Source organism: Leopardus geoffroyi, chromosome B1 (genome assembly GCF_018350155.1).
Source record: "Leopardus geoffroyi isolate Oge1 chromosome B1, O.geoffroyi_Oge1_pat1.0, whole genome shotgun sequence".
In the NCBI taxonomy this organism is placed as follows: Eukaryota; Metazoa; Chordata; class Mammalia; order Carnivora; family Felidae; genus Leopardus; species Leopardus geoffroyi.
In genome coordinates, this window is record NC_059327.1 from 9,359,938 (window position 1) to 9,387,871 (window position 27,934).

The window sequence follows — 27,934 nt, forward strand, 5'->3', positions numbered from 1 at the left end:
CGGGGCATGAAAAGTCGGACATCGCCTTCAACTCAAACTCACTACAAGAGCCACATAGAAACATCAGTCTACTGTGGTGCAAGGCATTTCCCAGAACATAGAGGCTACAAGTTAGTTATTATCTCTCAGTTTCCATTAACTAGGAGTTAAGACCTATGAGAATGTAATTGTTGTGCCATAGTGTCTGGAACACAGGTAGAAACTCAAATCCAGGCCTGGAGGGGTGTCTGGGTGGCTCAGCCAGTTAAGTGTCTGACTTTGGCTCAGGTAATGATCTCATGAGTCCTGAGTTCGAGCCCCACATCAGGCTCTGTGCTGACAAGATCAGAGCTTGGAGCCTGCTTCGGATTCTGTGTCTCCCTCTCTCTCTGCCCCTCCCCCACTCGCCCTCTGTGTCTCTCTCAAAAATAAACATTTAAAAAAAAATCCAGGCCTGGAAACATCTGGAAGCTTACTCACTCACATGTCTTATCATAGAGGATGACGGTCAGCTGGGGGACTAGCTGGGCCTGTCAGGCAGAGTATTACCCAAAGTGATCTTTCCATTCTGAGGGCAAGCCTTCCAGGGAGAACATAGCCAGGTACAAGCTGTATTGCCACTGTATCACGAGTTGTGGATAAAGGCTTAAAAGGATTTGAGTTTTAGACATGTACCAGGAACCCTCTCCTATTTCCAAACCATTCATTCCAACACAACCTTAGGACATGTTTTTTTTTTTTTTTTTTTGGCATACAATTACTCATAAAAAAAGTGAGAAGCTGCTGTTGGATGAGCTGAGATCTCAAGACTAGTTGTTGGAATATAATGCAGTCACTGTGGGTTCTAGAAACTGGCAGGTTACCCAGGTTACCCTGCTCTAGATTAATGGCAAGTGAAAGAAAAAAACTCTCATCTTGAGTGGTGTTCATAGTAATTGTTGTCAGACCATCATATGACTGCATCACAGGCAGATAATCATTTGTATATTTTTCAATAAGTGCTCTATAGTTTTGTATGCTGACACAATTATTCAAAAGGATTATCTTTTTGTCAGAAATTTAAGTATTTGGCTTAGTAACAAGGATTTTACTCATACTATCATAGTTTGCTCTTAAAATGTTCTGGGACTCCATTTTTCTTACCACTTAATTGGTCTCTAGATATGAGAGCCAAGCTAATCAATATTTTAGGTCTTTAAAAATCTCATGATTTATAGAACAGTATACAAGTGGGCAAAAACAGTTATAACTTTCAGTTGAACTCAAGTAGCAGGCCAATCAGGAGCTTATCTGCACAACACAGACATTCAATTTGCCTTCTAAGTTCAACTGTAATATTCATCTGCTCTGATAATTGAAGTATGTCAAAATCACAGGCTTTAGATTTAATATTATGTGGGTGTATCAGTAACTTTGCTAACAGTTCATTTTCTTAGATACCAATACATGTGATCTGGATTTGTAACTTAGGTATAAAATACACATCAAAGAGAATATGAAAATACAAATGGTAAATTTCTCACTGGATTCATAAATCCCTTTTAGTTGATGATTTACTATAGTTTAACCTCCTTTATCAAACCTGTTACCTTCTTTTGATGGATGTGTAAAACAGATTCCTTACGTATATCATCAGAGGAAGGAGTAAGAAGGTCCTTTTAAAATTTTTTAATGTTTACTTTGGAGAGAGACAGAGAGACTGCAAAAGGGAGAGCGAGAATGAGTGAGGAGGGGAGGAGCAGAGAAAAAAGGAATAATCTGAAGCAGATTCTGAGGCAGGGTCCTGGCTCTAAGCTGTCAGCACAGAGCCTGACCAGGAACCGGAACTCACTAACCATGAGACCACGACAAGAGGACGCTTAACTGGCTGACCCAACCAGGTGCCCTGAGAAGGTCATATTTCTTTAAATTCAGAGTGTGGGCCACATGAAGTACAGCCTATGGGACTAGACAATATTCAAAGTGGGACCCGGGACCAAAGTCTTGCTCCCTCTGTGGGCAACTTAGCTGACCACTTCTTGCTGTACCGCCAAGCTTAAAACTCTAGAATGGACCAGAAGCTTCTATATCATTTTAGTAATCTAGAACACCAATATTGGCACATGGGCTCTCAAGTACTGGGTTAGATGTTCAAGATGACAGAAACAATTTAACTAGTGTGTGTTAAATTAGCTTCATGCAGAGCATATAGTACGGTCTATAAAATGTTAAATGAGATTTGTCCAAGATATTTTTAGATAGTTCTTAGTCTCTACATCTACAGTAGAAAATAGAATTTCCAATCTCTCATAGTTTTTTATAGATTAGAATGTTATAAAGGCAAACATAGGAATGTAGGTGGATATTTTTATGTTCAATTTTCTTTCAAATTCTAATGATCTTCAATATTTAACCAAATGTGGGAATATAAGCATGTTTCCATCCATGCATATATTGAAGATGTCCAGTCAAACTCCAGTGTTAACTTCAAGTAGGACTTAATCCCAACCATATCAATCCTAATACATGTAACTGATAGGCGCTACAATTAAAAGGCAGAGATTGTTAGATTAGTTCAAAAAGTCACAACTTTTTGCTATTTAAAAAAAAGCACTATCACTATTAGTATCTAAGTAGGTAAAAAGTAAATGGGTAGATAGAATAAACCATTCTAAACTAATAAAAATAAGTCTGCTATAAGGACATTAATAGGCAAAGTAGATTCCAGAAAAATATAACCAAAAAGGAAGGTCTCTTCACACAGAGTCAATTCCTAAAGAAGTAAAAATCCCCAACTTAATGTACGTAACAGATCTTCAGAACATGCAATGCAAAAAAAAAAAAAAAAATGATAGCACTGCAAAGACCAAGAGATATTTCCACAACTATAGTTGAACAGTAATACTACTCTGTGAACAATTGCTAGAAAATATGTAACTGTATGGAACACTTTAATAACACTATCAACCTAATCGGGCCAATTGACAATTTTAGAACAATCTATTGAGCAGAATACATACCTTAAAGTGCACATGGAACATTTACTGAGATAGACCATATCTTGCCCTTTAACACACGTCTCAAATTTAAAAGGTTCCAATTCATACAAAATATGTTCTCTCACTGCAAAATGATTACAAACTATTAACAGGAGTTCTGGAAAATCCTTAAGCAAATGGAAATTAAATAACATTAGTAAATAAAACATGGGTCAAAGGAAAATCACAAAGGAAGTATTTTGAACTCAATGTGGGTAAAAGCACAGAATATAACAGTAAGTGGAATACCATTGAAGCTATATATAGGCAGAAACATAGAAAAAGAAATCGTGTTAGAAAAAAACCCAATTCATGACCTCAAGTTTCATTTTAACCAACTAAAAAAAGAACAAGCCAAACTTCAAATCAACAGAGAAAAAGAAATATTAACAGCTAAAGCAGATAGAAAAAAATGGAACAAAAGCAATATATTCCAAAATTGGCTCTTAAAGAAGTAATCTGCTAAGACTATAGACTGGTTAGGAACAAAATAAAGGTAAGACTCTACTAAGATTAAAGGAAAAATGTAACTACAGATCATATTCTACAAAAATTGAGCACAAAGTGAGTATTATGAACAATTGTGTGCCAATGTATTCAACTCCAATGACTTGTTGTGGACAAATTCCTTCAAAAACAATAAACTTAAACTTGTACAGGTGTATTACATGAGTTTGTAATTAAAAAAAAAAAACTTTTCCTCAAGGAAAATGATAGGCCTCTATGATTTCACTGGTGATTTCTACAAAACCTAAGTGAAAAAATATGGAATGAATGCTTCCTAGTACATTTTATATGTCTAAAACTTGATTTTATCTGGCAAGCTGTTCACAATACTCCTCCTGAACACAGATGCAAAAATTCTAAAAAATACGTTAGTAAAAGAATAAAGATAAATTCATTTAAAAATATACATCATGACCAAGAACAAAAGTTTGTTTTTATTTGTAGCTCAATGTAAATAATCTTTCACCATATTAAACTTAAAAACAAAATGATCATCTTAAACTCAGAAAAGGCATTTGAAAAAATCCCATATCCATTCCTGATCAAAACTCTCAAACTGGGAATAAAAGGGAACTTTTTCAACATAATAAAATCTATAATGTATCTACAACTAACCACATAATAGAGACTATGCTTATTTCCTGAGATCAAGAGAAGGAAAGTTCCTCCTACTGTTTTTTATTTTTTTTATTTATTTTGAGAGAAATAGACAGCAAGCAGGAGAGGGGCAGAGAGCAAGGAGGCAAAATCACAAGCAGGCTCCTTGCTGTTAGCACAGAGCCCGACACAGGGCTCGAACTCATGGACCATGAGATCATGACCTGAGCTGAAATCAAGAGTCAGATGCTTAACCAAATGAGCCACCCAGGTGCCTGTACTGTTTCTGTTTAACTGTGAACTGGCCATTTTGGGTAATAAGGTCATTAAAATAATAAAGAGATTGAAAACAAAGTGGGAATGGAAACAGGGGGTATTATGTTAAGCAAAATAAGTCAGAAAGACAAATATCATGATATCACTCTTGTGGAACTTAAGAAACAAAACAGATGAACACAGGGGAAGGGAAGCAAAACCAATAAAGAAATGGAGACAAACCATAAAAGACTTAAATACAGAGAACAAACGGAGGGTTGCTGGTGGGATATTGGGTGGGGGGATGGGCTAAATGAGGGATGGACATTAAGGAGAGAACTTGCTGGGATGAGGGCTGGGTGTTATATGTAAGTGATGAATCACTAAATCCTATTCCTGAAATCATTACACTGCATGTTAGCTAACTTTGATTTAATTTTTTTTAATGGTAAAAAAAAAAAGAAAACTAAGTGAAAGTAGCTTTATTTCCATGTTTAATACACATGTGTGACCATATATAAAACAGGATGCAATATATAAAGTTGTAAGTAGTATTAAGTGCATTATGAAGTTTGAAGGATAAGAGAAAAAAGGTATTTCTACATACTAGCAATGAACAAGAACAAATTTTAAAACCTTACAATAACATTCAAAATATGAATTTCTTGAGGGGTGCCTGCTTACGTGTCTGACTCTTGGCTTCAGCTCAGGTGGTGATCTCATGGTTTCCTGAGTTCAAGCCCTGTGTCGGGGTCTGCAAGGACAGTGGAGAGCCGGTTTGGGATTCTCTCTCTTTCCCTCTGCCCCTCGCCCGATCACATGGTCTCTGTGGCTCTCAAAATAAACAAACTTAAGATGTTTTTGAAATGTCAATGTTTTGGAAATCAATCTGACAAAATATGAGTACTATCTGTGCACACAAAACACAAAACATTGCTGAAATTTCAAATACCTAAATAAAAAAGGTATGTAACTTTTTCGAGTCTGATAAATCGATGTTAATGTCAATTCTTCCAAAATTAATCTATACATACAATGCAATCCCAGTAAAAATTCCAACAGGTTTTTTTTAATGTTTATTTTTGCAAAAAAGCAAGAAGGAGAGGGGCAGAGAGAGGGGGGACAGAGGATCCAAAGCAGGCTCTGAGCTGACAGCAGAAAGCCGGACATGGAGCTCAAACTCACAAACTGTGAGATCATGACCTGAGTTCAGTCGATGTTCAATCAAGTGAGCCACCCATGTGCCCCCAGCAGGACTTTTTGAACAAAATGACAATTCTATAATTCACATGAAAATCCTCAAATGTTAGAATTAGGCCAAATGATTCTAAAAACTATACAACAGCCTGACTGGAAGATCTTAACAGCTCCAGTAATGTAGAAGACCGTTACTGTCATCAACATAATGATCCTCTATCAATGAAACAGGGTAGCAAGTCCAGAAAGAGACCCATATGGGTGTACAACTTGAGGAATCAAAGGACAATCTTTTTCACACATATTGCTAGCAATGTGTATGTTGCTATGCTTAAGAGTCAACTTTGCTGGCTGTCTTGTCCAATATACGAACATTAAAATGGATGATATACTCAAATGTAAAATATAGAACTATAAAACTTCTAGAAGCACAGGAGGAAAACATCTTTGAAATTCAATTTGCAAAGATTTCTTAGACACAATGATAACATAATCCATCAAAGGAATACATTGGTAACATAGGTTTCAAATTTTTTTTTTATATTTGTAATGCACAAATAAAATGAAAAGGCAAACCACCGTCTAGGACAAAAATTTCCAAGTTAATTTTCTCAGTCTGATAAAAGAATTGTATCTAAAGTAAACAAAGAATGGTAAAACTTCAGAAATAATATAACCACCCAGTGTAAACGCAGACGTTCCAAGAACAGTTATTTCACCTGAGAACATACATGAATGGCAAAAAGTACTTGAAAACAGACTCAACTTGATTATTCATTAGGCAGATTCTACTTCAGTTTGCAACATACTGTAACACACCTTGTAAGTGGCCTAAAATTGAAAAAAAAAAAAAACTGACTAAAAACTGACAATACCAATAAAAAAAAAAAAAAACTGACTAAAAACTGACAATACCAAATGTTGGTGAGGATGTGGAAACACTAGAATTCTCATATGGTGGTCATAACAATGTACAATGTAACAAGCACATGATGTAATAATTTAAGAGCTTAATAAATTCGACATACACCTACCACATGATCCACCTGTTCCACTCCTAGGTATTTACCCCAAAGCAAAGGATAAACACCATACAAAAATTGATACACCAAGTGGTGATCACAGATTTAACAAATGCTGAAAACCACCCAAATATTCTCGTGGTTAGAACAAATTTTGTCATATATACGTGAAATATTACTGGACAATAAGGAAGAAACAGTTGATCTACATAAGAACATGCATGAATCTCAGAATATGGTCAAAGTAGTCACACTGTGTGCATCTATTTACGTAGGTTTTTATAAAGTGTAACTAATCCATAATGACAGAAGCAATTCATTGGTTGCCTAGAGATGGGGAGAAGAAAGGTACTACAAAGTGACAGAAGAAATTTTGGAGGACTGTATCCTCATTTTCTCTTTTGTTTTGATCTTATGATTATACACATGTCAAATCTCCTCGTGTATGCTTTAAGTATGTGCACTTTATTGCATCTCTATTATACTTTCTGTTAAACTCCTAGGCCATCGTCTGGGATACTTATTCAAGTATAGAATGTATTAAAGATGAACAGTGTGAAGAAGTCCAAGTGATAATAGTCAGTATTTTTCCTAGTTATGCTAAGGAAAATAAACATGAATACTATTTTTCAGTTTTATTAGACACTAAAACCCACATGTAAACAGGTCTACACATTTGAAGGGGATTATCTAAATTGTTTGAGTCTCATCAGGATTTTGTTTGATCTTCAAGTCAAAGTAAAATAAAACTATCTTTGGAAGTGGTCCAAAGTGTTTATCAAATAACCACAAGGAAGGCTTGGTGGCAAAGCATCATCTGAAGCACAGAATATCTGGGGCGCCTGGGTGGCGCAGTCGGTTAAGCGTCTGACTTCAGCCAGGTCAAGATCTCGCGGTCCGTGAGTTCGAGCCCTGCGTCAGGCTCTGGGCTGATGGCTCAGAGCCTGGAGCCTGTTTCCGATTCTGTGTCTCCCTCTCTCTCTGCCCCTCCCCCGTTCATGCTCTGTCTCTCTCTGTCCCAAAAAATAAATAAACGTTGAAGCACAGAATATCTGAGAAGAGAATACTCCATGATTTTTATCATCTGAAAATAGAATGTAAGTAACTTTACAATACTTTCATTTAACTTGTCAACTCTGTCCATGTTTAGACGTCAATTTCAAATTAAGGGATTTTGAAAAAACAGAGAAGGAAAGTTATTTACTTAGGTCCAAGAGAACTAGAACATAGATTGAATCTTATATGCTAGTTTTAAAGTAAGTTTGAGGTTTGGGGAACCAAACCATCAGGGTGGTGTAGTCAGTTATGCGTTCGATTTTGGCTCAGGTCATCATCTCGTGGTTCTTGAGTTTGAGCACTGCATCAGGCTCTGTTCTGACAACTCGGAGCCTGGAACCCGCTTCAGATCCTGTGTCTCCCTCCTTCTCTGCCCCTCCCCTGCTCGTGCTGTCTCTGTCTCTCAAAAATAAATAAACGTTAAAAATTTTTCTAAAAATAATTTGGAGGTTCAAATAAATCAACTTTATTGTACAAAACTATAGCAATAGTTATACCAAAACCCAAATATGACCCCTTAATCCAAATCTCATTTTGTTTATGTCTATCATTTGAAATTTACTGATTTGGCAGAAGTTAACGGATCTGTTAAAAGACCAAAGGCAGAGAAAGAAACGATCAACTGACCCTAAAAATCTCATCAGAAAATAATGAGCTATGCAAACTAGTCACCAGATGGTTCACCAAATGACAGAGGATACTTTATATTTTGACCTTTTTTGTTCCTGGTAGACAAGAGGAATCCATTGTATTTGCTCCTCTTGTAGGAACACAACAGTTTCCTTTAAGAAGTAGTTTCTTTCCCCATCTCTTCTGGTTATATATGTAGTTTGGTTGGATTGACCCAACTCTTGGGCACCAGGCATTGGTATGTGGCCCAAGCTTAGAATTACCAAATCCTTGCGTCTCACTTTCTTGTTTTTGTTCTGGATAGAAACGGCCAATCACTACAAAGACATGCCAGGTCCAGTGACCCTTGTTACAAATTTTAAAGGGGATTTTTATTTTTTTTCCACCGGGGTGGAAAAGTTTAAAATATAAAGCTTAGCTGCTAGAAGCCACATTCCTTAACTGCCTGTTAAGACTTAGTGTATCTGAAGCAGGAGAAAAAGTCTAAAAGACAAATCAAAGTGTCTCAAGATAAAAAACAAAACAAAACAAAACAAAAAAAACTCTTTAATGAGATTTGAGCCCCCTACATTTACCTTTACCCAAAGCCATGCCAATTTGATCTGGGTTGCTGACATTAACCCAAAATCTCAACTAAAAAACAAAAATTATGGTTTCTAGTTTTGTATTCAGTTTCAGATCTGCCTTAATTTCTCAAGTTACCTAGAATAATAGTGGAAAGGTTACACTTATTAACTGTTTCAGTAAAGATACAGCAGTTCCAAAAAAGGAACAAGTTCTATTTCAAAAGGTGAATGATTATCAACTAGGTCCACTATGCCCTGACATAATTTATTCAGAAATCTTCTGCTCATGTTAGGGTAACAGAAATTTCAGAGTTTGAAGAGCATGCTGGCTCACAACAGAAGCAGAAGTAAGGAAAGTTCTTGGCCCAAGTTCTCTGGTATGGTTAATTTTGGCTGCCGTCAAGCCTCCTATAGTTCTATAGCTGTTTAGAGAAACTCAACTACCTAATGGTTTTAAGTGTCTTCTCTGCTTACACCAGTAGGTGGTTTTTGTTGTTTGAAGCTATACTTCATATACTAAGTGGCAATTTCTTCTGATGGAGTCTTACCCCACCTTCTACAGCTTTTGTCTGCATTGAGGTAGTTTCCTTTCAGATTTCTGAGAACACATACTACATTCTTGATGTCCAGAGTCTCCTCAATTTTAACTCCTAAAAGCTAATAATTTGTAGTAATGAAGGGTTCTTCACTTTGGCCAAGTACACTCAGTCTCTCCATCAGGCTATTCAAGATAGCCTTCTGCAACAGAAACCCTGACACTTCGGATGCTGGGTACTAGTGATATGATTTTGATCACATTTCCACACTTGCTTTGCCCTAATCTCAGACCTCCAGACAGGTTCTCTGAACGAGGGGCAAAATATGCCTTGTACTCATTCTTTTGCTTCTCTGAGTTGCTATCTTCCTACGGTACTTTGGACTACTGATAGTTGTCACTATTGTTTTTCAAGGAAATCCTGACCATCTCTTATCCTGGTTTATTATCAGGGAGTCCACTTAAGCCTTCATTGTATGAATTCCATCCTGTTAAGCTTTGAGAACTTAAATTATAGATCCTGTCATGGATCCCAAAGGCTCTTAGCCACATTTTCTTTCCAGCATGCTAGGTGATCTTTGACTTCCACAGGAGCGGCTTTCATTCTCAAACCGTCTACTATTTTTTAATGTTACTTAATGAACATAGAGTGAAGGAACACATGATTCCTATCAACTCAAGAAATTAAGTATCACAAGTACGATTTACTTATTTTACGTTTTTATTTATTTTTGAGACAGAAACAGCATGAACGGGGGAGGGTCAGAGAGAGAGGGAGACACAGAATCTGAAACAGGCTCCAGGCTCTGAGCTGTCAGCACAGAGCCCGATGCGGGGCTCAAACTCACGGACTGCGAGATCATGACTTGAGCCAAAGTCGGACGCCCAACCGACTGAGCCACCCAGGCGCCCTTCACAAGTACGATTTAAATACCTCCCATGTACCTCTGCTTTCCAAATCAGGTTAACATTCTGCCTATACAAAGCCAGGTTCCTCAATTTGTTTTATGCAGTGCCCATACACAACTTCTCTACTCTTACAATTTATATACATTTACCTGAATATTAAGTAGCCTTGGTTTCTAAAATTTTCTATTTAACATAAATGGTATCACATGCTGCAAATACCACTTTCAATCGACACATTAGGTGGTGATTCAGCTTTGAAGATCCTTGAAGATTTATCTGGGTTGAGATTCTGTCCTTTTGGACAATTTAGGTTTCCATCTACCCAAGGTCCCTCTGTGCTAACCTCTAAGGATAAATGTTTTTAGAAGTTTGAGCCCCCAGTCTACATAAAGGTAATCTTGATCATATATTCTCAAGAGAGTTTCCCCTCCCCACCTCCACTGAAGATAGAATCAGAATAAACTTCCTACCAGTCTCATTTTGCCAGATCAAAGTATTTTTCTTAGTTTGAGGTTCCCAGTCACGATGCCATCATGCTAAATGGGTTACAGGCCAGCACCAACAACCACACCTGACTACACCAGTGCAATGTTGTAAGTTTTTGTTAGGCTACGGGATGGGGAAAAAAAGGTGAAAAATCCTTGCTTTAAATGGCCCAAGTTATGCATAAAAAACTCATTCCCAACTTAATACTCTGTCTAGAATCCAAGCCTCATCTCTCATTTCATACATAGTCATTTAAAATGCAAGCCTTTTGTTTACTAAGATAGGCAGAGGCTCCCCTGTATGTATAGCTGTAGCTGACAGCCCTTGTTTCCTGTTCCCACACTCAGTTTTCTTACACAGCAACCCTACGTGTTTGTGTTAGGATGTGGAAGCCAAGCTTATTGACACCGCATCTACCATGCTTCTAGAAAAAGAGCTCTATGTTTTGTTTTTTTTTTTTATTTCCTTTGATAATTGCTCAGGTATCTTAAGCTATTAGATTTCCTTTAAGTTGAGTACGTCTACTTTAATTTTTTTAGACCTTTTTTGAGACAGAGTATGAGAAGGGGAGGGGCAGAAAAAGAGGGAGACACAGAATCCAAAGCAGGCTCCGGGATTTCAGCACAGAGTTTGACGCAGGGCTTGTACCACAAGATCTGGACCTGAGACGAAGTCAGATGCTTAACAGACTGAGTCACCCAGGTGCCCCATGAACATGGCTATTTCAAGGGGTTCTTGTTGCCCATTAAAGCTTGCAAGGTAGAACACAAAACTGAAGTAAGATTATGACAACTATTTGTGATTTTAAGTGTGTTACTGTGCTTATCTTAGTTTATTCAATTCCATAATATGTAAGTTATAAGGTGTAGATATAAGCAATGGAGTAGGAGGAGCACAACGTTCTCTGAATATGCTACAAGAGACACTGGATATTTTAGGTTTCTCTTCCCAATTGCCAAGAGAAGTCGTGTTATCATTTGGTAATAAATTGATCTCTCATCATCGGTCAGTTGGTCTAAAAGCATTCTCCTTAGAAAGTGGAAGCTACTCTTTCCTTGAAAGTTGTTCACCAGCACAAATGAAAAATGGGCTCCCGCTTATTTTAATGAGGATTAATAATCACCACCACCGTCACTACTGAGTGTCCAGATCAACAAGACTGCTACCTATGAGCACTCACTCCCAGATGTACCAACATGAATTCCATGCAAAGGGAAACCATGAAATATCCCATTATGAACCTCAATCTTTACAGAAAAATTGTGTTAAAGAGAACAATGAAATTAGACAAGGAGGAAGTTGTAGAATGATGGTTGAAGTCAAGAAGGGCAAGACTGCCATGTTATTAGTGATACAGCCTATGTGTGACTCCAGAGTAGGCACGGTGTGGCACTTGGTGAAGCAAGTGAAAGGCTAGAAACAGAGGGGACCACATAGAAAAGTAATCATTTCCATAAACCTGGTACCTCTGCATTAGAGCTGCTATCTTGTCAAGGACACCGAAAAATGAAGAATTACATCCACCGTACTAGCTGTCTTCGAAAATAGTAAATCTTAAACCTGATTTAGGTGTTAAAGCTTTCACAAGGAAGCCTGCAAACTAAAAATAGATCTGTGTCTATCCTTAGACAAATGGCCATCTGTTTCAATTGCTGTACATTTATAGCAAATCTTGAAATTGAGTACCGTGGATCTTCCAACTTACTCCCAAATTGTTTTGGTTATTCTAGCTAATTTCTATTACCTCATTTTCAAATCAGTTTGTCAATTTCTCCAAAGAAAATACTGCTGGCCTATGGATATAGATTTTACTGAATCTAGAGATCAATTGAAGGAGAATTGAAAATTTTAAGATATTGGCTTTCGGCCTATGAATACGGCATCTCTTCATTTATACCTTATTCTCTTAGCAATATTTCATTGTACAACTCTTGAGCATATTCTTAAATGTACCCCTAAGCACTTTGTCATTTGATGATAAATAGCATTTTTTATTTCAATTTCCAGTGGTTTGCTGATACCACTGAGATTTCCATACTGACCTTCTATTGCAGACTTTTCACTTTCACTAGCAATGCTGTGGTGTGTGTGTGTGTGTGTGTGTGTGTGTGTGTGTGCATATGGATTTTGTTCTCAAGAGATCATGTCACTTGCAAAAGGATATATTTTAATTTCTTTCCAATGTCAATGCATTTGTCTTTCTGTTTTCTCTATTTCAAAAGCTAGGGCCTTTGGGACAATGCCAATATAAGCAGGAAGAGGAAAAGCTTTGCTTTTTTCTTACAGGGAGGGCAGTTAGATTTTTCCTATCAAGTAGAATGCAAACTTAAGATTTTTCCATGTAAGTCCTTTACCATGTTGAAAGTTTTTCCTTCTAATCCCATCTTGACAATTTCATCAAGGATGACTGATGTAATTGACACCTGTTACCTCCACATTTATGAAGATGAGTCACATTGATTTTCAAACAAGCCAAATTTGCACTCTTGGGATAAACCTCATTTGTTTTTTATTTGTATTTGTCTTTACATTGTTGGATTTGATTTGCTAAAACACCTATGTTTTTGACAGGAATTGTTCTGTAGCTTCCCTTTCTTGGGCAGCCTCAAGTCTCTTTTTAGTACCTGGGTAATGCTGCACTCCAAGAAGGAGTTGGAATGGGTTCTAATGGACTGTGTGTGCACCTGTGCTTATAGAGTTGATGTTACTCCTTTCACTGCGGAACCTACCTACTCAGAAGTGCTTTCGTGGCTAGGTCTTTGATAAAATGCCGACAGGTTACAGAGTTGGTCTTAGACAGAGAAACACTAGCTTCATGCCTCTCTGGAAATTTGCGCCTTCCACAGAAGTTTTTACTACATTGGTACACATTTGTGTATACTGCTCTTTATTAAACACATGGATTAGCAAACTTACTATAGAGTGCCAGATAATTTTATGCTTTGTGCACCCTACTTCTTCCCCGACTATTCAACTCTGCTACGGCAGTGCAGAACCACTGACAGGCAACGTGAAAATGGGATGGCTGTGCTCCAGTAGAATTGTGGACAACAAGCAGCAGGCTGGATCTCGCCCAAGTGCTGTAGTTTGCCTTTTAGAACTTTTAAATATCAATAGCAACTCTCATGATATTGGCACTTGCTTCTATTGATCTCCTCCAAGGACCAGTTTTTGTGCATTTACTCTTTTTAGTTCTTGATTTGTGTTTTCATTATTTGATATTTCCTTCTTTTCATCTAGTGTTTGGCTCAGTCTGCATGCTTTCGTTTCTTATGGTTATTTAGAGAAAGAGAGCGCGCGAGTGCACGAGCGAGCACAGGAGCAAAGGGCAGAACAAGAGGAGAGGAGAGGCAGAGAGAGGCAGAGAGAGACAGAGAGACAGAAAGAAACAACAAAGCAGGACTTGGGCTCAGAAACACTACGATCATGACCTGAGCTCAAGTCGGATGCTTCATGGCTGAACCACCCACGTGCCCTACCAACGAATCTTTTACAACTATACTAGATTATTTACCACCACTTGGTGCTGTTATGATTATCTCTGTACTCTTGATTTCTAGTGTAATTCCAGGATGTTCAGGGAGCATACTCTTTTTTTTTTTTTGCTTCTTTTGAAATTTAGACTTCTATTATGGCTCAATACATTTTTACTACCAGTTTTATTCACATGTAGATGACACACAGTGTTACATTACTTTCAAGTAAGAGGAGCTAGCTTGGTAAATGTTCTGTGGGCCTTTTAAGAAGAATTATTTTCTGCCATTTGGCAGCTTACTCCATAAGCATGATAGAGGTAGAGTTACTAGGTTTTCCCCCGTTCCCCCTCCACATTTTTTCAGGTTCATTGTCTACATGTGAATTGCACAGTGAATTCCTCACTTCCAACAGTTGTCTGGTTGTTTATACTTCTATTAGGTGTTCTCCTCAGGCTTATTTCATGCATATACAGTTAGGTTTTTTTTTTTCTTTTAACCTTCGTTGCAACTGAAGATTTTATTAAGTGATGCTGCTTATCCTTTCTATTATTTCTTCATAAATCTGTGTTATCTTCATCTGGTCAAAGTATTACTTAATCCCTTGTTACAGTATTCTAGTTTTCATATTTAACCCATCAACTGTCTTTGTTTATAATATCATTATGTGGGAGAGAGGATACAATTTTTTTTTTATCTAAGATGACAATCTTAGAGCATTAGGTCATTTGAGTTTAATATAACTGATATAGAGGTCTTTACAACTGTCTCTCCCTCCCTCTCCCCCCCGCCCCACACACACCATTTGTTACCAGTGTCCTACCTTTACCTTCTTGTACACAAGGGAGTTAAAATTATTTTTAAATGATTTTAAAATTTTATTAGATGAGCTATACTTGTTTATTGTGTTTGTGTAGGTTTACATCATACATCTTAAAGTAATTACTGTGTATCTTATGTACCTTGCATACACACAGCAATAGCCTTACAACTGTGTAGTTCTATTCCCCCACTCCATTTTATTTTGCCCTTGCAGAAGCTACTAAGCCTACAGTTGCTAATTGTAAGGTTCACATGTTGAGCCATTTTAACACCTAACAAGACAAGTGCCTCTTCTGCCACTTTCATCAGAGTACTAGATATCCCAGCCAGAGCAGTTAAACACACACACACACACACACACCACCACCACCACCACCGTCCAAGTAAATTACCTGTTCAGAGCTTTTTAGGTCTAGGTTTCTATCATCTGTAAAGATTACACATGCCAAAAGCCAAGTTCCCTTTTAGAAATCAATCAAGTGCTAGACAAAAAAAAAAAAAAAAAAGGAAAAAAAAGTGCTATTTCTATATACTAACAGTCTGAAAAGCAAATGGCGAACACCATCCCATTTATACTATTAAAAACAATGCTTAGGTGTAACTTAGCCAAGGAGGCAAAAAGACAACAAAACCTGTTCAAAGACAGTAAGAATTACAGATAGAAAGGCATCTTCTATTCATGGATTGCAAGCATATTACTGAAATGTCAGTATTACCCAAAGTGACCAAGTGATTCAATGCAAGGTCTGTCAAAATCCCAATGACATTTGACAAGCAAATATTTATCTAACAACTGACGTGGAATCTCAAGGGAGCCTGAAGAGTGCCAACAATCTTATTCATCAACAAAACTGATAGTCTCACATTTCCTGATGGCCTAACTTGCTACAAAGCTCCAGTTAAACCTACAACTACGGTAATCAACACAGTTTGGTACTATCATAAAGAAATGTGCAAAGAGGTTTAATAGAGAGCCACCAAATAAAACTTAATATATGGTCAAATGATCTGACAAGTTTCATTTTTCAACAAATGATGGGAAAACTGGATAGCCACATGCAAAAAAAAAAAAAATAGAAGTTGAACCCTTACTTTATACCATGTAGAAGCATTAACTTAAAATGGAACTAAGACCTCAATTTAAGAGCAACAACCATACAACTCTTTAGGAGCAAACACAGGGAAAAAGCTTCAAGACTTATTTTTTACTGATTTTTTTGTATAGGATCAAAAGCAAATTCAACAATATGCAGACTGAACATTAGATTTTTTGTTCAATGCGCACTAGCAACATAGTCAAAAGGTAACCTATGTAATGGAACAAAATATTTTTATGTTCCATGTCTGATAGTTTACATGTTCTTAATATTCATTCCCTGTAACTCAAAACAAAAAAAGAACTGATGTAAAAATGGACAAATTAGGCATTCTTCCTTAATAGATACACAAAAGACTATTATGTGAAGAGATGTTCAACATCAATCAATAGGGTAATGAAAGTCACAACCACACTGAGATACAAACTCACATCTATTATCATCATTAGGATCTATTATGATCATTACTACCAAAACAGAAAACTTAATATGGTCAAGAACATAGAAAAATTCTAACCTTTGTGCGTGATTGATGACAATGTACAATGGTGAAGTCCTTGAGAAAAATATGGCAGTTGCTCCAAAGTTTTATAGAAACACAGTATCACCCACTAGTTCAACTTCTGAATATATACCCACCCAAAAAAACCCCAGAAAGCAGAGGCTTTAATTTTTGTTTGTACATCCTTATTTGTAATAGCATTATTCTCAATAACAAAAAGGTAGAAGCAAACCAGGTATCCAATGACAGGTGAATGGATAAGTAGATGTGGTATACACAGAAGGGAATATTCCTGACTTACAATGGCAAATTCTGCAGGTTAGGACTTGGTTGAAACTCGAAGATCTAATGCTAATGGATGTAAGCCAGTAACAGAAGTATAAATGTTCTATGACCCCACTTATGGGAGTACTAGTGTAAATTCAAAGGGATAGGAAGCCTACCAGTGGTTGCCAGGAACTGAGGTGTCAAGGATCAACATAGCCAGACATTCGTCAATGTGGTATAACAGATTTTGCTCAGCCAACTTCTGACCCGAGGGGCAAGAGTGGGTTCCATTCGAGGTATGAAAGTGATATGAGAGTTATAGAGGGAGGAGAAGGGAGGGAGCGATACAGGTTATTCAGTAGAGCAAGAGAAGTCAACAAGCACACAAGACTGGTCAACATCAATGTGATTAGGACAGTTCTGTTACCTGGACACCAGGATTCCATCCTCCCAGGGATTAAGAAGGTTAAAGGATTCAATCCTTCCAGGGATTAAGAAGGTTTCCCAAAGATTTCATTTCAAAATAAATCCTCTCATGTCTTCAAGACATAGCCTCTGAGTTTTAAAAGATACCTACTCAAAATGTTCAGCCTTTTTCAGTGAAAGCTCTAAGAAGGTCAGGGAAATTCATTAGTTGTTGGCTACAAGCAGTAGTAAAGTTGCTGGCAACACTGAGCTTTCTCAGGCAGACATTTTGTTGGAGATGCAGTGTTGGGGAGGAGGGAGGGTGGGGATCATCCTGGGGACACAGCATTACATTTCCAGGAGCCATGGTAGAGTTAGGTCAGGTCTTAGATGGAGTTCTACTAAAGGTTTTGCTGTTCTCAGGGCAAGTGAACCGAGGAATGGAACTTTCTCTTGGATAGATTACAGAGTTGGCCCCACAATAAGTCTCAATGCAATTAACAGGACTAAAATCCTATCATTCATCTTTTCCAATCACAAGGATACCAAACAAGGAATGCATCACAAGAAACACAAAAACAAAAACAAAGACACAAACAAAACTAGGCAACAAACATGTGGAGGCTAGACAACAGGCTATTAAACCAGTACATCAATGACTAATAAAAAAAATACATGGAGACTACAGTAAAGAGGTCATTAATACTGACTTACGTATGTATGCTTCCTAGTGTTTCAGTTTTATGGACACTGAAGGTCCTATCGTATGGGGTATTTTTTCTTTCTCACCTCAGAGGTTATGACTTTGTATAGTTCACACCCGTTGGTTCATCTTTTTCCCCTAAAATAATCATTTCATTGGAGTTGTAGGCTTGCTTAGTGTACAATTATAGATAGGCCCTTTTTCAGTAAATCAAAGAAATCTCAATTGGTCTTTCCTTTAAATATTTTCTGCAAAGTCTGCTGTCCTTCTCCCTTTTGCTCCTCTGTCTCTAATTTTTTCTGGCTGGTATAAAGAATTTATTGGGGTGGGGGTACCTGGGTGGCTCAGTCAGTTGAGCGTCTGACTTCAGCTCAGGTCATGATCTCACAGCTTTTGAGTTCCAGCCCCTTGTCGGGCTCTGTGCTGCAAGATCAAAGCCTGGAGCCTGCTAAGGTTCTGTGTCTCATTCTCTCTGAGCCCGTCCCTGACTTGTGCTCTCTCTCCCTCTCCCCCTCCCTCTCTCAATAAATTAATTAAAAAAAAATAATGTATTGGGGTGCCTGCATGGCTCAGTTGGTTAAGCATCCAACTCTTGGTTTTGGCTCAGCTCATGATCTCACAGTGCCTGAGTTTAAGCCCTGCATCAGGCTCTGTTATGTGTTGACAGCTCAGAGCCTGCTTGGGATTCTCTCTCTCCCTCTCTGCCCCTCCCCTACTCATGCAAGTCTGTCCCTCTCAAAAATGAATAAACTTAAAAAAAAAAAAAAAGAATTATATTATCTGTAACTTGAAGAGGTTCTGTTTAATAACTCCTTTTTTTCCATCTGTGGATTTATAGTTATCCTCATTTAGCCAGTTTTCAACCATTAATTCAATCTTCTTTTCTCTGGGAAACTAATTTCACACATTTGAAACGGTGGTTCCAATTTCGCAGTGAGAAATTACAGTACCTTGCAATAAGGTGGTAGTGGATGTAATAAGAAGTGACTTAACCTAAAAGGCTGGATTTTAGGGGCAGAATTAAATTTTAGGGCTGGAGTTAAATATTTAGAACCAGTTTTGTTTGCAGACGGTATGGAATAGGGGAATAGGTTTGGAAAGGACACGATCACCTGGAATAAGGGTAGTTAAAAACGAAAATGTCCACGGAAAAAACCTTCTGAGAATCCAACGTATGAACAGGTAAATTTAGAAAATATGAGCTTCTAGAGAGAAGAATGCTATCTTGGAAAACAAGTTATATAACAATTTCAAAAACGGTTAGTGAAAAGTCAGATAAGAACTAGGACAAGATCAGTGTATTTGAAAAGATGAAGGTCACTACCACTGACAGGGATTTCAACAGAGGTGGGAATAAGGCCATTTCAGAGAGATTAAGAAAAAAGGAGAAAAGGTACCAACAGTACTGCTGCTAATTCATGTAACAAGTTTTGTTACCAGAATGAATGACTATAGTTAAGGGGAATGTAGCCAAGTAAAATGTTTGTGCATATCTGTCCCACTTTCATTCCTTGTACTGTTAGATTTTCAGACTTAGTATAGTCTTGTTTTCATTCAAAAGCTTGTATTTTGTACAATTTATATAGATAAGATTTAATGAATTTTTTAACTTAATATTTTTTTCATTGTGTAGCATATGTATTGCTTTTCATAATTTAGCTTTTCTCCACTCACTTGCTATTACAAATACAAGTGCAGTGAACATCTACCTGTATGTCATTTTGTCAACAAATTAATGATTTTACATACAGATTTGAAATTGCTGCATTAGGTTTTTTTATTCAATAGTGCCATTTTTTCCATCAAGTGTCTACAGTAATTTTCACCTCTACCACTAATATAGGACAGTACATTCCCATTATCCTCACTATCACTGTTATTATCAGACTTGGATTTTTGCCAATGAACCTTTTTTTTTTTTTTTCCAAATTTCAGTTGCTAAATAGGTGGTTATCTTGAGAATTGTTCCATATGCACTGGCCATTTTTATTTTCCTCACAGTGAACTCCTATTAGATCCTTTATTCACCTTTGAGGGATTCTTCTTTTTATGAGAAGATAAAATTGGGGCCCGAGGTTTTAAGTACTTTGATAATATTCAGTTATAAGGTAACTGAGGCAGCCGTTCTGTAGATCGGGCTTCAGCTGAGCCAGGAAGGTCATGTTGAAAATCAAGCCCCCTAAGGCTCAGCTAGCCAAAATTTGTTTTAATTGATAGAACAGCCTAGGAGAAAGCTAGAGCCTGTTTTGCAGATCCCATTAGGAAAAACAGGATGGTTAGCAGGCCAGCCTGAATATTACAACCACCTGGGGAGAAAGAAGCTCGAACACACACACACACACACACACACACACACACACACAGTCAGGCCACACCTCCAAATCAATTAAACCAATCTCTGATGGGAAGAATAAGGTTCCAGTAGGTTTTAAAAGCTCTCCTACTGATTTCTGTCAACCTGCAAATCAAGTTCAGATACTGTTCTAGGTGACGATTCGTAGTGTTTTGAAGGCTTGTGGTCTCATCTTTCAAGAAGGTACACGTTCCAATTTGATTTTACACTATTTTTCCAAGCTATCAAATCCTTATGTCCTCCCATTGTTATTTAATACCACCGAATTTTCTTCAGGAGAAAACTGTCAAATTCATAGTACCTTGAAACAAGTACTTCGAGACTTTCTATCTACCTTCACTTGAAAACAAAGAAATGTTTCAAAAGATTATTTCCTCCATCCTTCTTACATGAGGAACAAAAAAACTCCAAGTGGTTTAAAATACAGTATTTTTCTCTGTAAACCATAGGTTAGCAATTATAACCATTGCAAAAGCCTGTTTTAGAATTGAATGTTTCATTATCACTAAAGTAATTCAACCTGCAGAATTCATCTCCAAATCATTAGTCTGAAAACATTCACCTCTTTCAAATAATTTGCAAGGCAGAAAAAAAAATACATATACTACAAACCAGTGAACAGCTCCTTCTAAAAGACAGTTGTAACTGTAAATAACTTTCACTGTCCACGATGATGTGGAGAGTGTTAATTTTAATTTTACTTCTCAAGTGGCCTCTAAGTATAAACGTGCTTATGAGATTGGAGGAAAAAAAATCCCTTCCCTTCCGCTCTATTTCTAGCTGCAGCGAAAACACAGAACTGTATCCCAGTAGAAGTGATGACTGAGCCCTGTGTCAGTCTGTGGCTAGCTCAGCAAGACCCTGTAACCAACAGCAGGTGTTTGAAAAAATGAATAGTCAGTGTCTCTGTTACACTGCCAGCGATCTGATAGTTGGGAAGATAGAGGCCTTTCCCTCTCCAACTACAGGGTGGAAGAGTGGGAGAATATATGGTCACTGAAGCTCAAAGAGATCTAGGAATAAGGGACCATAAGAGTGAACAGCCTCAGAGAAATTGGACGAGGAAAGGAGTCTTAGGTTCAAGGCGACCCTAGGGACTCCTGCAGAGAATCTATAGATCTTCACCACCGTTATCCAACACCCCCCTTAACAGATTCCCACGGCTGCTGCCACAAACTTCCACAAGCTCTCTTAAAACAACAAAAAATAAATTAACTTACCACCCGAAGTCTAAAGTGAAGCTGTATGACAGGGTCACACACCCCTGGATCTAGAGATTGCCTGCCTTTCTCAATTTGTGACTCTGACTTCATATCACGGGAAACCCCCCAAATCCAGCAACAGACCCCCGAGTAGGGCTCTGCGCTGCCTGCCTTCCTTTTATAAGGACCTGGAATTACATTGACCCACCTGGACAATCTAGGCCAGTCTCCCCATCTGAAGACTCTTAACTTAATCACACCTGCCAGCTTCCCTTGACTGTGTATTCACAGATTTCAGGATTTGGGCGGCCATTGTTATGCCTACCATAATTTTCATCACAAAGTTACACTTAGTGGGACGTGTCTGCTTGAAATCAGCTGGGGGCTTACACAAGCAAGACAGGACACGGAGACCTTCTGGTGACTCCGAACAGCAGCTGAGATGGAGGCGTAGCATTGATTTGTGCATTTTCTCACAAAACATGAGTGAGAGAGAACAGCGATTAAGAAGGATGGAACTAAAGAGCTTGATTTTATGGTCACAGTCAGAAATCCATACATACGTTTGTGTAACGCTTTCCATATGCCAAGCACTGCGTTAGGCATGTTTTTTTAGGCACATGATACTCGTTTGACACTTCCCTGGGTGTCCTCAGTGACCAGAGCCACATGTCATCCCTGCTGCACGTGAAGCCTCACCCCCAATGCTGCAGGAGCAGAAGGAACCCCGGGAGGAGCCCCACCGCATTTGACTCAGAAAACCTGTGCTCCTGCTCCAGCCCATCTGCCTCGCAGGCTGTGGGGAAGATAGTTACTCATCTTCCTCCTTCATTGCTCTGAGTCTCAAAGGAAGAACCTGTTTGCTTCTTCTAGAAGATTTGAGGACAGCAATCATCCAGGTCAACTTCTTACTCAGGAGCATTTCCTACCACAGGTTTTTCCTGAAAAACCTTGTCTCTTATCACTGATGACTTTGACCTTTTAGCGTCTTTAAGTCCCCTCCTCCGGGAAACTGCCTTGGCCACCCTATGTGACTCCGATAGTTCTTTCGGTTGTTGGTTTCCTTTATTTGTTTATTTTAACACACTTCATTGAAATATAATTGATATAAAGGGCTTCCATGAAAGAGCGCATTTCAGTTAATCTTGATAAAGGTATACACTGATGGGAACACACCCAAATCAAGATACAGAATATTTCCATCACTTCAAAAATTCCTTCCTGCACCTTCCCAGTCGATCCTCCTCCAGCCCTAGTCCCAGGCAGCGCTCACCTGTTTTCTGTCAGGGTAGATTGTATGAGGCTTTTCTTGAGTTTAATGAGAATAAAATCATACGGTACATACCCCGTTAAGCCTGGCTTCTTTCACTCAGTTTAATGTTTTTTGACATCCATGTCATGGCATTCTTCAGTAATTACTTCATTTGTAGTGCTGAGTCATGGTCATCCACAGTTGCATTTTCAAGAATTAGGGTACATTAATGCGAAGGGTATACTGGACTTCATAGCATTGGCTCTGAAGGAAAAAAAAGCTTGTTATAAACTTACAACATTTTACCCATAGAATCTAGCAAAAAAAATGTGTGCTTACATAAAGCATTTTGTAATCTAGATAATTGTGTTATTAAAATTGCATAAGCTCCATGGCACCTGGGTGGGTCATTCAGTTGAGTGTCCAACTTTTGATTTCAGCTCAGGTCATGATCTCATGGTTGTGACATGGAGCCCCCAGTAGGGCTCTGCGCTGAGTATGAAGCCTGCTTAAGATTCTGTCTTTCCGTCTGTCCCTCTTCCCTAGTCATGTGCTTTCTCTTTCTCTCAAAAACAAAATGCATGAGCTTTTTAGCTAGTCTGTTATAGAATCCTATATAGTAACATGACTCCTGTCAAGCAAAGGATAGTTTTAACAATTGATTAGCTTGAGTTTCCTTTGGTGTTTTCATTTGGTACTTTTAAAATAAGATTAAAATGGTGTATCTTGTGATATTTGCAGGGCCATTACAGTACACTGTAAATATAATTTAAGGATTATAAAACATGTAACATTTATTCCAAGATCAGTTGTGTAAATACATATTCAGATATTTAATCATTTGCTTCTACTGGAAATGACAATTTAATGGGTTGAGATGTGCCTGATATTATTTGTTGATACTCAGCGTATTTCACACCATCCTATGCTCTGCTGTGTGCAAGGCATCAATCCATCAATCCTGAAAACTCCACTTGCAAGTCTTTCTTGCCGGGAAGATTGTGGACAGACACTGTGGCTTGAGGAAGGTAGAAGAGATCATTCTCAAGGGGCAACTGCAGTCAGGTATATGGGTATCAGCAACTTCCTGAGTTGGGATTATCCCATAGATTTTGGATGCCCTGTTGAGACTGCACTACGGTAGTAAAATCAGTTAAGACCACAGAGAGTTAGTTCCCTATACTCTCTGAACCTCCATATTTTTTCACTTCTCAATTTTTTCCAATGATTTGTTAGCCTCCCATTTCCTGCATTGAAAGCATTACTGTTAGTAGAAAGCAGCAAAGTTACAGCATCCTAACATCTAAAGAAAACAAAACAAAACAAAACAAAAAGATAATCTGCAAAAGTTTAGCTTTCCTTTAACTCATGAAGTAGCTTGTAGGTCATAACATAATCAAGACAACTGAGAACCAAAGTGTAACAAGTCCCCATAGAAGAGGCAGAAAAAGAAACTTCTGCCATTGGAGGAGAGGAAATGGTTGCTACCATGGAAATGGGTAAGAAGAAATCAGCTAAACTTGTAAAGGATGAATAACATGGTGAGCATGTTAGTTTAGAATCTCACCTGGGAGTCCTACACATAAAAAAGATTTCCCACGGAAATTTCTTCCCTGTGATTCTGTGTCATTTGCTTACTTAAAATATTTAGATTAGGACAGAGGACCACAGCAAGCTCTCTCCACCCTAGGAGCAATATTGGGTGAGTATTAAAAGCAAAACTTAGGGGTGCCTGGGTTGGCTCAATCGGTTAAGTGTCTGATTTCAACTCAAGTCGTCATCTCATGGTTTGTGGGTTTGAGCTCTGCACTGGGCTCTGCTCTGACAGTGAAGAATCTGCTTCAGCTTCTCTCTCTCTCTCCTTCTTTCTCTGCCTCTCCCCTGCTCATGCTCAAAATAAGTAAATAAACCTAAATAAAATGGTGTTAAAAAAAAAAAGCAAAATGTATCTATAATTGGGGGATGGGTAGACAACCTTTCTTCCTACCTTTAGGAACAAGGTACAGATCCACTGGTCCTGTTGGAAAGGTAGAAGCAAAAGCAAAGAAAATCAAAACTAAAAACAAACAAACAAACAAACATACAAACAACTTGTACAACCCAAGATCCTGCAATAGTACAAAAAAAGTTCTGCTAAAATCCAGGGAGGAACAGGAAACCCTCTCTTGGCTGATTTGCAGCAGATACATGGCAGAATCTGGCAGCAGTTTGACAGATGAGGAAAAGGCATAAATGCTCAGAAGATCTCACCCCTTAACTTGGGTAAGAAAGTCCAGCCTAAGATAGAAGTTGGACAAGAAACCCTCCTGCCTCCACCATAAGCCCACACTAAGTAATGAAGTATAGCAATGTACCATAAGAGGAGAGACAAGAGCATGAGAGAAATTGCCTCTATGATGCCATATATAGGAACTGATCAAAGTTGAAGGTGGAGCAGGGACAGTGGGAAAAACTCTAGCACCCTAAGCTCACTAAGGACAAGATAACAATGACCCAACACTGGAAAGGCATGTGGAACACTGAGGCTTTTCTCCCAACAACAAAACCCAAACCCAGCCCAAGGAACTGACTAGATCAACTCATCACACCATTAGTCTGACAAAAGTGGATCCATCATTTCTAGTCATAAATACTAATTACCTCATTTTCTACTATTTTTTTACGTGATACTTGGCATTCAATAAAAAAATGATAAGCCACAAAATACAGTTAGGTGGGGTGAGGTTGGGGGCATTGCCAAGAGATCAATTAGTCAATAGAACCAGCTGCAAAAATGACTCAAATGCAGATTGCAGATAGGGCATGTACAGTAACTATGTTCAATGTTTTTAAACGTAGTGGAAAAGATACACAGCATGCATGGACAGATGGGAAATTCCACAGGGGAATTAAAACAAAAAGGAAAAAGGAAATATTAGAAATAAAAATCACAATATAAATCATGAATGCCTTCAACAAGATTATCCGATAACGAAACACAGCTGATGGGAAAATAGTGAACTTGAATATATGTCAAAAGAAATTATCTCAACTTGCAGTTTCATGAAGAGAGAAAGTTAAAAACAAAAACAAACAAAAAACAGAAAACAAAACACCGAACCTAAGTCAATCAAATTATCTAACTTACATGTAGTTGGAACTGTAATCTCAGAAGGAAAAGAGAATGATCCATAAGAAATGTTTGGAAGAATAATGGTTAAGAATCCACCAAAATTAGTAAGGCAACAAAGTACATATTCCAAATTTTTAGAGACATCCAAGCAGGATTTTAAAAAAATAATAAAATTCAAAAATACACCTAGATACAGAAGAGTCAGTCTACTGAAAACAAAGATAGAGAAAAAATCTGGAGGGGAGCAAAAGAAACATCAACATTAAAAACAGAGGAAAAAAGGTGGGAAATTCGAGTCGATTTCTCATCAGAATCTCTGTAAGCCAGAAGAAGAGAAGAAGATTTGCAACTGCTGAGAAAAAGAAACTGTCAACCTAAAATTAAGGTAAAATAAAGACTTTCAGGCAAACTAATGTTGAAAGGATTCAGTATCAGGAGTCTTTCATTATCAGGAGTGTTAGAAGAAGTTCTTCAGGCAAGAGAATGTACCACAGAATGTACCACATGCCTGACCCTATCCTAATCCCTGGAAAGACAAAGTACCTTTGTGGTCTATACTAAAATGGAAGCTTATGAAAAATAATAAATAGGGTTTTGGCACAGGTGAGTCCTGAACATATATTCATAATAGAAATACATGTAGCTTGATGAACTACAGTATCATCTCACAGCCCCCCAAACTTATGGTTAGGATTTAAAAGTTCGGATAGAACCAGTGGAACTTACCCTCTTTATCAAAATAGTCAACTGAATTGAAAGCCACATTTCTCAGGAAATACCAATTTTAAAGCAACAAAGATTTGAGAGAAAAGAAAACAGTATGATTTCTGTTATATCTCTGTGTAACTTTTCTTTTTGCCTTTGCATAAGGCAAATGTATCTTAAAGAACGATAGTGCAATGTCAAGTAGCCAGGTGAGGACTCCAATTACACTGATGTCTTCCCTTTGCAGGTGCAAATTAGCCCAACCTCTGAGATAAAGCTATCTATTTGAAAAATGTGTTGTTGTTTATATGAAGCAAGAAAGATGTAGTTTTCTTTCACTTGGTATGAATAGAAGTATGTTCTTAGTCTTAACATTATGTCATCCTCATGACTGTCATAGACTAATCTTGACCATCTTGGTATCAGTTTGGACATGGCACTAGTTTATCCGATTGGTCACATACTGATTAGATCTGTTGATCAGAAGGAATGACTGTCTTATTCTATTTAGCAATTCTCTGGATTGTGAACAGTTACGTAATACAGCATAGTGGACTTAGTGGAGAGGGCCCTTGTGGATGAACGTGCTATCTCGAGGCCTCCCTCCCCCAGCCCCCCAACACGTCAAAGTCACAATCATGACTGTCCAGCTAGTGTTGCCGCTTCTATGCAGATGCCCCCTGAGCCGTTAGTTTCCCCAAGAAGATGGTTCGTTTTAGCCTTGTAAGGCATCCCCTGGGCTTGGTCATTTTTATGGGACTTCTGAAACAAAACTTTCTGATCTTATCACACATGTCACACTCATGACCAAAGAAAGAAGTGCCAGCCTCTTGTGGATTCCTGCTTAATGTCGTCTAGGGAGTGTCCACTGTTTACTGCATGACCACTAAGCACTGTGCCCTACTCTGTAGGAAACTGTGAAAGCCTTTTCTCCTTCTGAAGCATGTAAATAAACCGCTGTACAGATACGGGGCGGGGGCACTTTTTGTTACATTTGCACTTTGTATATTCATTAGACATTTATCACTTATATATATGAAACAGAGACCTATTTATTTTTGCAAACCCTGGTTGCTGCATCTGTGACCCCTATGGGGGCTCTGCATTGGGGGGAAGTTGTCTCTGAGATGCCTCTAATTCTTTTACAAAGATTATTCATGCGGGCTTTGTGCTTTGAAGCTCTTCAGGAGAAATGGGTCTGTGTTGTATATATGTTGGGTTGCTTTTGGGGGATGCGTATCACTTTTTACAATCGCTTTTTACGATCACTGTATAGAATGTTTTT

The 27,934-nt window shown here is 38.1% G+C and overlaps 1 long non-coding RNA gene across 1 annotated transcript; it reads right to left on the bottom strand.

Moving 5' to 3' along the window:
- Positions 1 to 138: 138 nt before the first annotated feature.
- On the bottom strand, positions 139 to 27,633 carry LOC123582618. Its single transcript, XR_006704481.1, has 3 exons — positions 27,424 to 27,633; positions 18,515 to 18,521; positions 139 to 153 (listed from the first exon to the last, which is right to left on the bottom strand). It is a non-coding gene; the product is annotated as an uncharacterized LOC123582618 (long non-coding RNA).
- Between the last annotated feature and the right edge of the window lie 301 nt (positions 27,634 to 27,934).